Below are 12,391 nucleotides of genomic sequence, written 5' to 3'. Positions count from 1 at the left end.
TAAAAATAAATAGCAGTATTACGCAGTCGGAAGAATGAGTAACCGTCTCTGCTTAGCACGAATAAGCTCTAAAACTGGAACCATCCGATACCTGAAAAATAATAGTGAGTCAGGCTCACGAACAAGTTCTATTCTAACTACAATCCAAATAGAGACCCGATACGCAGATACATCCTAGATATCTCAACCATATCTATATAGTCCGTAAATATATATATATATACACACTACAAGACTCTCACTGGACTACAATGGGGGTCTCAACCTGAATAAAAGGCAACATACAAAAACGCACCCATAGGTGAGCATGAGTACCTAAACCTAACAGGGTATACCTCAACCATCATAACCAGTTACACATCCCAACGCATATACGTTCCCTAACCAACGATCCTAAGACTCAAGCTCATATCGCGATATCATAAATTATATATATAAATTCCATCCAAATACAATGTTGTGTCGGTCAACTGTTCGTCGTCCAGACACGACATGTAATGATCCGGTCATTTTTCTTCATTCTCTTTTTCTTAGATTTTAACGGATATTTTTTTTTTTTTCCGTTGTCTTTTCCTTTTTGGGTTCAGTTTTTCATCACTTAATGTCGTCTCGAGTGCTCTGGAATGATTTCCGAGACTCTTTCCTTAGATTGACAACTTCCTGTAGGGATTGTGTTATTTCCATATTTTATTTTTCCGAACACTATTCACATTTTGTCTTTTTCTCGTTTATCATTTTTTCTTGCACAACCTCACTTTTTGTGCTCGGATTTGATTCTGATTTTGCATGCATTCATGATATTTGATTTCCATGATAGTGCTATTTTTACTTTTCTAGAAAAGCATGTTGATTGCTTACTTCTTTCATAAAAGGGCATTAATGCAAACTTTAGTATAATTATTCTTAACTTATGGGGTTTTAGTGTAATTAAATAAAGTAATTATTTTTCATCTTGGGGATCATTTTGCAATTAAATTTGGAAGATATTTTCAAAAAGGACCTTTTTGTAATTTTTGAAAAGTATGACAAGTATCCTACTTTAATTGGTCCACTTGTTGACATTTGTGTGGAAACACTTTAATGCATTGGATGATGACATTTGGAGGGTCGGAATTCACCCACTTGTTGGCCTAGGATTGGTGCACTTGTTGGCTTGGATGGTTGATAAGTGTAGGTGTGGGATTAAGCCTAGGAAGGAGCCATGGATTGGTGACAAGTGTAGGTTCACAATTTAGTCTTACAAATATCTTTGGGCCACTTTGGGATTATGGTTTTAAAGGAGGGTTTTTGTGCAATTTACCATAAATGTGTGTGTTGACCATGGTGTAAGAGCACATAGTGAGTGGATGATTTCTATTTCATCCACTCACATTTAACCACATTATTTCATTCTCTTCCTTACAAGAAAACCCTAACCTCCATGGATGGAGCTTGAAGCCTTAGACATTGACCTTGATCTTTGAGACCCTTTCACTTACTTTAGACCATAAAGTTTGGAATACTTTTTGTTCCCCTCATCTTCCTCTTCAAAACCCTTGAAGGATCTAGCCTAACTCCTAGTTTTGCTTTGGCATCTAGAGATTCAATTCTCTAGTGAGGTATTGATTTATTAGTTTGAAGTATTTTTATGTCATTATTGAGTGTTTTACATGCATGGAAGAGAAAGACTTGTATTTTGCCCTTAAACTGTTTTAACTTGAAATTAATCTTGTCAAATTAAATATAGAATATAAAAATATACTCAATTAGCTTTCATGTAGTTTAGATTTAAAATGAATTAGTTATGAATTTTTGAAGTTGCAAGCTAGTTGTTGGAAATTTGAAGCTTTTCATTTTCGGTCCGGAAATGAATTTTTATATGGAGCTGTGGTACTTCAATTGCCTTGAAATTTTTACTGGAACTTTCTCCAGGGGTTTTACACTACTCAGAATTTTTTCACGATTTTAGAGCATTTCTAATTTTTTTTTAATGTCCGAAACTATCTGTTATCCATGTTTTTATTGCAGCTGGAAAACATATTTTTAGTTGATTTATTTCACTAACCTTTTGACAATGGATCATGGCTTAAATTTTCAGTTTTACACTCTCATATGTTTACTTCCAAAATAAATTAGGTTTGCCCAATTTGGATGTCAAATGAATTTTTCATGAATTTTCAAAATTGGAAGCTACAGGCTGAAAATGTGTTTTCTGGACATAATTTGTTTCAAAGTTGTGGGTCAAAACTGTTTCAATTGGGAAAATATTTTGTTAAACTAAATTGATATTATCAAATTACAGTGTTTAACCTTTCATTAGGCTTTGGATTCATTCAATTTGAGTTAGAATTGAATTTTTTATGAATTTTACAAGTTAAAGGTAGCAAGCTGAAAAATCTATTTTGCGGATCGAAAATTTGGGGCGATTTCATTTCGGTGGTAATTGGGATTTTCATTCCAATTGAGGTAGGGAATGTTTTAGGATTATTTGTGTGTTGTATTGTGTGTTTGTCATGATTATACAACATATATGTATGCCTTGTATCAAATCTAGAAAGTTAGTAATTTTTATTTCTTTGTATAAGATTTAAAATTTATAATGATGTATAACTTTGATTTGAATTGTAACATGTTAGGAAATTATACTTAGATATGTTGGTTAACATATATTAAATTTGGATCATTTGATTAAGAATTACAACTTTTATTTAATATTTATCTTTAGTGAAAGTTTAATTCACATGGTTGTATCGAGCATTAAATCAAGTTGTAATGTGGTATTTAAATAGACCTTGGCATGTTCTCTAACATAGATTAAATTGAGGGCATTTGGAATTGTTTAAAAATCTAGAGGAAATTAATTAATTAGCTTGATTAATTTTGATTTAAGTGTTTTAATCACTTAACTTGTCATTTGATGTTATATATATGATGACCATGACATGTCTTTCAATATATATTAAATTGAGATTATTTGGATTAACTTCGAATTTAGAGAATTTAACTATTTATGTTTAATTAAATTCTACTTTATTACTCCATGGATTTAATTACATTTTGGAAGTTGTTTCTATATTTAAATCATGGATTTTGATTTGATATATGTTCACTTGATTACTTTTGAGCATTGGATAACATAGTTGTTACTTTTGTATTCATAAGAATATGTTTTTCCTTATTGAATATATTGTTGCTATGTGTAAGAAATTGCACACTTTGTATTTGACATCTTACATGCCATAGTAGTTGTGAATTTTGAGCATGTATTGTATAAGTTTCCACAATTTGGATTGTGCTTGGTAAATAATTGATATCTTGTATATACATGTTGATATATATACGTTGTTGCACAATTTGTTGATTTTGGAAACTTGGGGATGTCGTTGTTTGGCTATGGCTAGGACTTGGTTCTAGTACGGGGGATTGTCCCTTTATATAGTCTAGTGCGTACATAGGGACGTTACCCATGGGCTAGTAACCCTAAAGTAACTATGTTGTCGGTCTGATCCGGCGTGACGTTCGAGTATCCACTTTGTTTGATTTCGTATTTCATTTCAAGTTGATAACTAGATGATATCATAACTTGTTGTTCCTTATTTGATTTCCTATTTTGAGTTTAAGATGTAGCTTTGTGAAAGCATGCTTCATGCGTTGTATTGGAAGTTCCATTGTTGGTTAAATTGCATCGATATCATAATTTATGTTTTGATATTCAAATGTAGTTTAGGAATGACCTTATAGATTCATTTTGAACATAGATGTTAGGTGGCATGACTCACACTTGTTGTTTTCGTATTTTGGATTTCAAGTTGAAGACTTTGAAAATCTATATCGTGTTGCCTTGTATAACATGTTTCCATGTTGTTTGAATTGCATGAACAATGTGATTATGATAGAAATGATCTAGGTAGCTTAGGATGCTCCCTGGGTCTCATCTTGACATTGACGTTAGGTGGTATGAGCCTTTTTAACATGTTTCACTATAAGGTGATAAAATTGTAAATTGCTAGGTCAATGCATGTTCATCTCCTACGAGTAGCTTTATGTTACTCACCCCTACGATACTGGGACATATTTCAGGTACAAGACTCAGGATTTGAAGATTCCATTGCTCCTTGGATGGCTTACAATTTCTAAGTTTCTATTTTATGCAAGTGTTAGCATAAGATGCCTCTTTGTAGCCCTATTTGTTTAAACTTGTATTCGTTGATTCGTATATGTAAAGTGTACGTAAGTGCACTCTTTTCAATGTATTTAACATGTATGAGATGAGGCCGAAGGCCAATGACATGTATCTCGTTTTCTATGCACTTTTGTTTTCAAAGTTTATTATGAAAATATTAGAAAATGTTAAGTCATTGCTTCATAACTTTCGCATAGGGTGTTGGAATTTCATATCTTTTCTGCTTGGACTCAGAATTAGACGATTCTTGAGTCTAATTTTGTTCATTTTTCATTGTCCTTCCAATGGTGTGCACGGTGGCACTTTTTTAAGTGAGAAATGACCATTTTGCCTTTAGTTCATCTCTTTTCGGGTTAGGCATTCTTGTTTCATTTGCTTGGCTCATTTGAGTTCCGTGGCTTCATAGAGAGTCATTTTGGGGCCTTAGGGATGACGTACATCTCTTGAGGTCATTTGGCTTCTTTCGCTTCCGCATTTCGTATCCGTTATCGGGTCAACTTCCGGTTCATCACTAATGCACCGGGTTGAGAAATCCGGGTCGTTACACGACATATAATTAGGATTTAAATGTTTTAATTAAACCCATTTTCTTCCTAATGCAGAAATATAAACAAACATCCAATATGTCGTTCAACTGTTTTAGTTGACAGGACATGAAGCCATGTAGGATTTAACTGTTTTAGTTAATCCATTCTGAATGTATGAATAGGTAAGAATTAGCGTTTTGATCTAATCCGTCCCTCTATATGCCACCGTCCCATACCGGTGCATATAATGCAAATGATCCGTAAATGATACAACACCTCATATAATACATCAAATACAATCCATATAATCCATATAGCTGATAAAACAGAATTTAAACAGTTCATCAACCAAAATCCGAAATAACATCCCTGTAAATTGCTAGAACATTACTTAATAGTTTAACAAAGAATCCAAAGCATTTAATCCACATAATTACATAACAGAGTTTTAATATCTCAACAATTAAAATTCAAAACCATAATCCAATTAATTGCAGAATAATGTATAATCTTTCAAAAATTAAAATCCAAAACCATAATCCAACTCAACTCCATTATCCAATTAATTACAAAATAGTGTGAAACATCTCAACAATTAAAACCAATCATTTATTCATGTAATTTGCAGAAAAGAACTAATTTTTCAGCAATTTAAAATTCAGCGCATGCATAGGCCAAACCTGTTAATTAAAAGACCCTACTGTGTATTTAAAGCAAGTCTAAACTCATGCTATAATCCGTTAAATCACTAATTTAAAATTAGGTAATTTAAATCATTTATATCCGTAAATAGCATGCAAAGTTGTTTAATTTCATACTGTGTATTCTACTCACATAACTGTATAAACTATGCATGACAGCTCTTAATAGCACCTGTATGAAATTTTAAATACCCTAGTATACTTCCAGAACAGTTCAAGATACACAAATCGTCCAAACGGTGCACCCGAACAAACCCCGAACACATCAAAACATGGGAGCCTGCTACTAGAACTTGGGAGCAGGCTCTGTAGAGCATAAAGCCGGCTCCATAACTCTTGGAGCCGGCTTAGGAGGGTTGGGAACTGGCTCTGGACTCCCTAGAGCCGGCTCTGAAGATGAGGGAGCCGGTTCCCTCTTCTACAGAGCCAGCTCTCTCCTTCTTTGAGAGCCTTCGGTCCAACTCTGCTTCGCTTTTGACCATCTGCTTCGTCTCCGGCCATTCCAACCTTTCTGTTTATTTTTAAAACTGTTCCTTAGTGTCCTAAGTGTGTCCAATATCATCCCAAACCTTTACTTAACTCAGATTGCATTATCAAGAACCTTAGAACACTCACTGGTTAAACATGCTTAAGAAACAACCACTGAAAACTTGCAAGACTGTAACAGATTTAATTCAACGGATACAGATGATTAATTTAACATATAATAAGCATGTAAGATTCAGTTAAAGATCCATTAAAACCCTAGAGACTATCTAGGTGCACAGAACACAGGCCAACGGGAGAGAGAAAGAAAAGAACTTACCTGAGATTTTGATTCAAAACCTCATCGTCTTCTTTCCAAGCTTTCCGACGACGTCCGTTCACTGTCAACCTCTTACTGCTCAACCTTCCCTCCTCTTAGATCCGTCCTTTAATCCACAGCCGAAACCTTAACGGCAAATCCCTCCGTTTTCCTTACAATCTCTCTTTGTTTTCTCTCTATAATAATGTTCGTGCATAGGGTTCTAAAAACCTTTTTTGAAGACGTACAACAGTATATATATATATAGGTACCAATAAAACCCTAAGCCCAATTCTAATCAGCGATGGAAAACCTAATTAATTCCCAGTTTAGTCGGAGTGAGACATAAAAGACTAGAACCCTATTTTAACATTACAATTAGAAATACTACGTTAATCCAACTAATTCCATATAAAAAGACTAATAAAACATTTAAACAATTAAAACTAATAATTCAATTACAAGAAATAAAATACAATTAAACAAACAAAAATTCAAGTAAAAGAAACAAAACAAGGAATCAATTAATTAAAGTAAACATCCCATTATCAAATAACAATTAATTCCATTTAACACATATGTAAATAACACACTTAATTACACACATAATCAAATAATTAGGTCAATAAAATATAAACATGAAATCATATTAAATACATAATCAATTAAGCAATTTAAAATGCACCAAAAATAATTAATTAAATTTCAATTATATCCTTTTGAAAATTAGGGGTATTACAGTTATTGGGCCATTTAGCTCACCAAAAAGGACTTCCTCAATGCCCGTGTTGTGCTTTAAGGAGGTTGTAATAAGCATCCGTGTCATAATTAATTGATTAAACAACTTATGAAAACATGTATATATATGTATCATATCCAGCCACAAATTACTAATTTTTTTTTTTTTTTTTCATTGATTTGTAGAGGAAACAGAACCCAACACTCTGCAAACGGAACCATCATGGGAGAACGCAATAAATAGGAGAGACCGAAAGATCTGGCCATCATCACGGCAACCGCTCAAAAGTTACAACCACAAGGCGCTCCAACACCCAAAAAACCCTGCACAAGATCAAATCAAGGAAAAAAAGATTAAATCGAGGCGGGGAAAACCAAAACTGACCTAGACCAGAGATCTAGTCGGAGAAAATAACAGATCTGCCCATGTGATCCGAAAACGAACTGAACATAAATAGATCTAGCCGAATAAAACAAAAAAATGGCGGGAAAAAAAAAAAAAAAAAGAACACCCACGGAACACACTTATTGAAACACGCCGAGTTAATTGTAGCCGTAGGACGCGGCCTTCATCTCCCCACTCCCATAGAAGGGAGCAGGGAGGCAGAGTGAAGAAGGTGAAGTGGTTAGAGAGAGAAAGTTAGAGAGAGGTGGGAGAGAAAGTTGGGGCGGCTCAACGAACGTCCACATGTATCACAAATTACAATTGATTGCAGAAAGGATTATCATTTGACCAATGTAGGAATTTTGTCTAGTGTTAGGAATAGCAGACAAAGCTGAAAGTGACTTATTTGTTGTTGGGTAAATTGTATCGACACACTTTGAAGTTTTGGTCAACGTTACTCAAATACCCGTCAATGCCTTTTTTAATAATAACACCTTTTATGGTTTAAAATGTTATATTTGCCCTGATTATTTAATTCAATTTTAATTGACAAAACTACCCTCGTTATTAAGCTTATTTTTTTACCCTAATCTTTAACTATCTCTTCTTTTTTTTCCCCTGTTGTTGTGAGTCAGGGTTGGCCATGACGGTTTTTTTTTTTTTTTTTTTTTTTTTTTTTTTTTTTTTTTTTTCCACTCTAGGGGTGGTGGTGGTTGTAGTGGTGTTTAGGTTATCTGAGTTTTTCAAATTTTTTATTTTTATTTTTTCTATTGTGGTGGTGATTCTGATAGCATCTAGGTGTGTTAGTGGTGTTGTCCTAATGTGGTGGTAATGATGTAGTGGTGGTTTTGGTGGTATTTGGGACATATAAGTATGGATTTGGTCATGACTGTTTTCATTATTATTATTATTATTATTATTATTGTGGTGGTGTGGTTATGGTGGTATACAGTTTTATAGTTATTTTAAAAATAAATAATTTATTTATTTATTTATTTTTATTTTCATACTGTGGTGGTTATTATGATGGTATAAGTATTATTATATATAAGCTATATTTATATGTATATAAGAGAAGAAGAGGTTAGTTTGGTATATTAAATTTAGTTAAGAGGTTAAATTTATAATTTTATGATTTAGATGGAGTTGTTGAAATTTCAAATGGTTAAAGGTAATTTCATATGATTTCAGAAGTCTGGAGGGATGTCAATGCACATTTTTGAAATCTCAAGAGGTGTCAATGCAAAAAAGTTATTAACCATCCGCTGACTAACGTTTATCTTAAGAAGTATCAGTGCAATTTATCTTTTTTATTTGCTAATGATTCTCGAACTAATTCTTAAAAAAAATTCTTTTAACTATCAGAAATTTCATGAGTTGGTTGCATGGTTGAGAGGTTTGTTAGTGTTATAAAGGATAAGAAAAATAATATAAAGTTCAAAATGTGCAAGAGATTATTATTTTTACAACTGACGTGATACCACCATCTTTCATTCACAAAAATATAACATGTGGAGTTTTGAAAACCATATCAAAACTCAAAAGAAAAAATACAACAAGGACATAGTAATTGTTGAGGTTGAATTTCGCCGCGATCTAGTACGATACTGTTTCCTGCAAAATAAGGATGGCAAAGTCAAACACCGGTGTGGTGCCGGCCGTTGACCCTCCGACAATCAAGTTAGTAAGGATTCTCGATAGAGAATTTTAATCGTAATTCGCTTAGTAGGAGTTTTTTTGTGTGTACCTTATTCTCGAGTCGTCTTTGTATTTATAGTCACTTCCATTACTCTTGATAAGGGAATTTTATTGTCCTTAGCCCATGGAGCCTACCTCATGGAAATCCTATCCTTGATAAGATTTGAACTTACCCCATGACAAATCCTATCCTAGATACGATTTGTCATCATTCTTATCTAATAGAATGGTTATCCTTAATAACGAGATACTATCGTCTGAGAGTTGGAGAAATCTGGTGGCCGGTCAATATTTAATTCCCTTTTTCGTTAAGTCAAGATAGGCTAGGGTTATTTTTCCCTATCAGTTGCCCTATTTCTGGGTACGTGGTGGACCAAGGAAATACTTTCTATATTCCATTTGTTTCCTTTTTACTACAGGCCCCTTCCATATTGTAGTAGGACTCCTTTACAAGAACTTCACTGTTACTTGAAAAAGAATTTCTTTCCTATAAATAAATAAATAAATATTTATTTATTTACCTTCCTTTTCTTTTTGGTCTGAAATCCTCCAAACTGGATCCTAACTGTGAGTTTCTTGTGGATCCTTGTAGATACGTAATTGGGTCAAGTTGTCTCTACCGGGTTATCGGTGTAATTCCAAAGTGGTTTCGTTATTTTCGCGATATCCGATACCTCATCATGTTCATGCAGAAAAATAACTTGAATACTGAATCTCAATCCGAGGACTCAACCTCTGAAAGAGTTGAATAACTCGATCCTGACTATGCTGATGAATCTGGTGTTGATTACTCCTCAAGACCAAGGACTGCTTTTTCCAAGCAACCTCCTCGCGAAGGAGAATCCTTAATTAAGGGTGAGAATTTACAGAGTTGTAGAGTTAAATATTCCATTTATTCATCTATTCGTCTTCACAAACCCAAACCAGAAGATAGATGTTCTTCTATTCGTTTGGGTGAGGTATATTTTTTCGAGTCGACTTTTGCTGCGGGCTTGCATTTTTCGATTCATCCATTTGTAGAAGAAATTCTTTCTCATCTGAAGATAGCTCCTTCTCAAATTGCTCCTAATTCATGGAGAATTATTATAGGCTGTTTGATTGTTTGGGGAAAGTGTGGCAATGGCCGTCTAACAGTAAATCAATTCCTGCATTTTTATTATCCCAAGAAGAAAAAAGACAATTTTTGGTACTTCCAGTTTAGATCAAAGAAGACATTCCTCCTTGTTGCAACCCCTGAAAATAATAAAGGTTGGAAGAGTCGTTTCTTTTTTATTTCCGGTGCATACGGGAAATTTCCAACTATTTGGAATAATTCAGATCCAACAGGTAAGATTTATATGTATATAGTTTCCAAATTATTATTATTATTATTATTTATTATTATTATTATTTTTATTTTTATTTTTATTTTATTTTTTGCACCAGAGGGAACAGTACCCGCGGGTACTGTTTATGAATGGGATTTTTTTTTTTTGGACCCGAGGGAACAGTACCCTCGGGTACTGTTCATGAATAGGAAAATAATTTTTTTTTTTTTTTGCCCCCGAAGGAACAGTACCGCGGGTACTGTTCATGAATAGGAAATTTTTTTTTTTTTTTTTTGCACCCGAGGGAACAGTTCATGAACAGTACCGCGGGTACTGTTCATATATATTTTTTAGTGCAACTTATTATTCTTTTTCCTAGAATTTAAGGACAAACCAACCCTCTCCATTCCAGAAGCCGAGCATGTTGGTAATGCCTCTTCTTACCCAATGAAGACCTTTAGCGATCTCATATCTGACGAGGCTTTAGATTTGTATGTACGAGCTCATAGCTTAAAGGAAACCTCCACCCACTTAGAGAAAGGTAAAAAAAACAAAAATACTTATATGTGAACTTACTGATTTTAGTTAATATCTCATTAAGTATTTCCCTTATTACTTTTTATGCAGGCAAGAAGCTCAGTAAAAGGCTCCTAGCCCAAGTCCGGTCAAGTAATCTCCCTTCTACTCCTGCTTCCAAAAAATTACGAAGGGTAGGAGAAGGGAATCATGGTACATCCGCAAGCCCTGGAGTGTTATCAGGTCCTACTCTTGTACCTCTAGGTTTCAGCGGATTTGGTGGGGTTCCTACTAGTTTCGAAAGTTTTGGTTCAGTATCAACCAACCAAGCCTTTTCCCACGGGGAATCGGTTCTCGATGACGCTAATATCGCGAATAACATGTTACATAAAATGGTAGTAAAAGACAACACTGCCAAATTACAGAGTCTGCCAGCATCTGAGCTTTCAAAGAAATTTCTTCATTTAATCAGCCAGGTGAGATTTTACTCTTATTATGTGCATCTCTTTTTTTCGTTTATTTATTTATTTTTAACTGTTCGCCACTATTTATTTATTTATAGGGCACTACGTACTCTGTTGTTATCGCCAAAGAATACGAGAAGCTTTCCCTAGAGATGGCTTCCCTCAAGGCTAAATATGAAGATGTTACTTCTACACTTAAAATAAAAGAAGATGACTTGACTAATGCAAAATTAAACTTTCAAGATGAGAAAGTGAAACTTACCAAAGAATACTCTGATAAGCTGGAATTCGAGAAGCTAGCTGCCGTGGAAAGTTTTAAAAATTCTGATGAATTCAAGGTGCTCATAGGCAAGGCTTGCTGTGATGGAATTGACCGGTTCAAAGCTCTTGTCGGCAAAGATCGTCTAGACATAGACTTTTCTAGGTATGACGTTCTAAGTGAGAGCGAAGAGGAAGATTGAATTCCATAGTATTAGTTATATATATATATATATATATTAGGTTTTTTGATTTCTCAGTATGTTGTTCCTCTAAAACTTTTCAGAATATTTCTGAATTCAGAGAATAATTGCTCTACTTTTGTCTTTCATGGTATTGTTTCATACTTGTTGTTTCCTTATACAGAACTCATTTTACTTTCCCAGGCTTCACTCAGCCCGTCCTTCTTTCGAAGGAACATATTTTTACGAGCTTCACCCAGCTCGTCCCTTTAGTAAGGGAAAGTCACTTATTTCTTTTAATAAAGAAGTGGACTTAATGTGTCACTACTCCTTATGTGACTTATAAAATTCAGTAGAAACACGTGCAATAAATACGAATAACCATTTTATTAAAGACCTATCGAAAATAATAATCGATAGTTGAATATTAGCATCCGTTACACACTGGTCTGCTTTATTGAAGCTAAAAACATTCTATCACTTTTAAAAGTGAGATAATAAAATAAAACACAGCCTGGCATGAGTACCTACTGGTAATATTTCCTCAAATGTTCTGCATTCCACGGGTGGGAAAGCTGGCTCCCACCAAGTGACTCTAACCAGTATGCCCCCGGTCTGTTGTTTTTGGTTACTCGATAAGGGCCCTCCCAATTGGGATCTAACTTTCCT

The 12,391-nt window shown here is 34.2% G+C and overlaps 1 long non-coding RNA gene across 1 annotated transcript; it reads left to right on the top strand.

Moving 5' to 3' along the window:
* The first annotated feature begins 1,324 nt into the window (after positions 1 to 1,324).
* Positions 1,325 to 4,289, top strand: LOC132269609 (uncharacterized). Its single transcript, XR_009469545.1, has 2 exons — positions 1,325 to 1,598; positions 4,060 to 4,289. It is a non-coding gene; the product is annotated as an uncharacterized LOC132269609 (long non-coding RNA).
* The last annotated feature ends 8,102 nt before the right edge of the window (positions 4,290 to 12,391 follow it).

The sequence above is a fragment of the Cornus florida genome, unplaced genomic scaffold, assembly GCF_030987335.1.
Source record: "Cornus florida cultivar Cherokee Brave unplaced genomic scaffold, ASM3098733v1 CherokeeBrave_3.0.0_Hap2_Chr08, whole genome shotgun sequence".
NCBI classification, from domain to species: Eukaryota; Viridiplantae; Streptophyta; class Magnoliopsida; order Cornales; family Cornaceae; genus Cornus; species Cornus florida.
The sequence above is the reverse complement of the archived record's forward strand: the minus strand, read 5'-3'. Positions and strand labels throughout refer to the sequence as shown.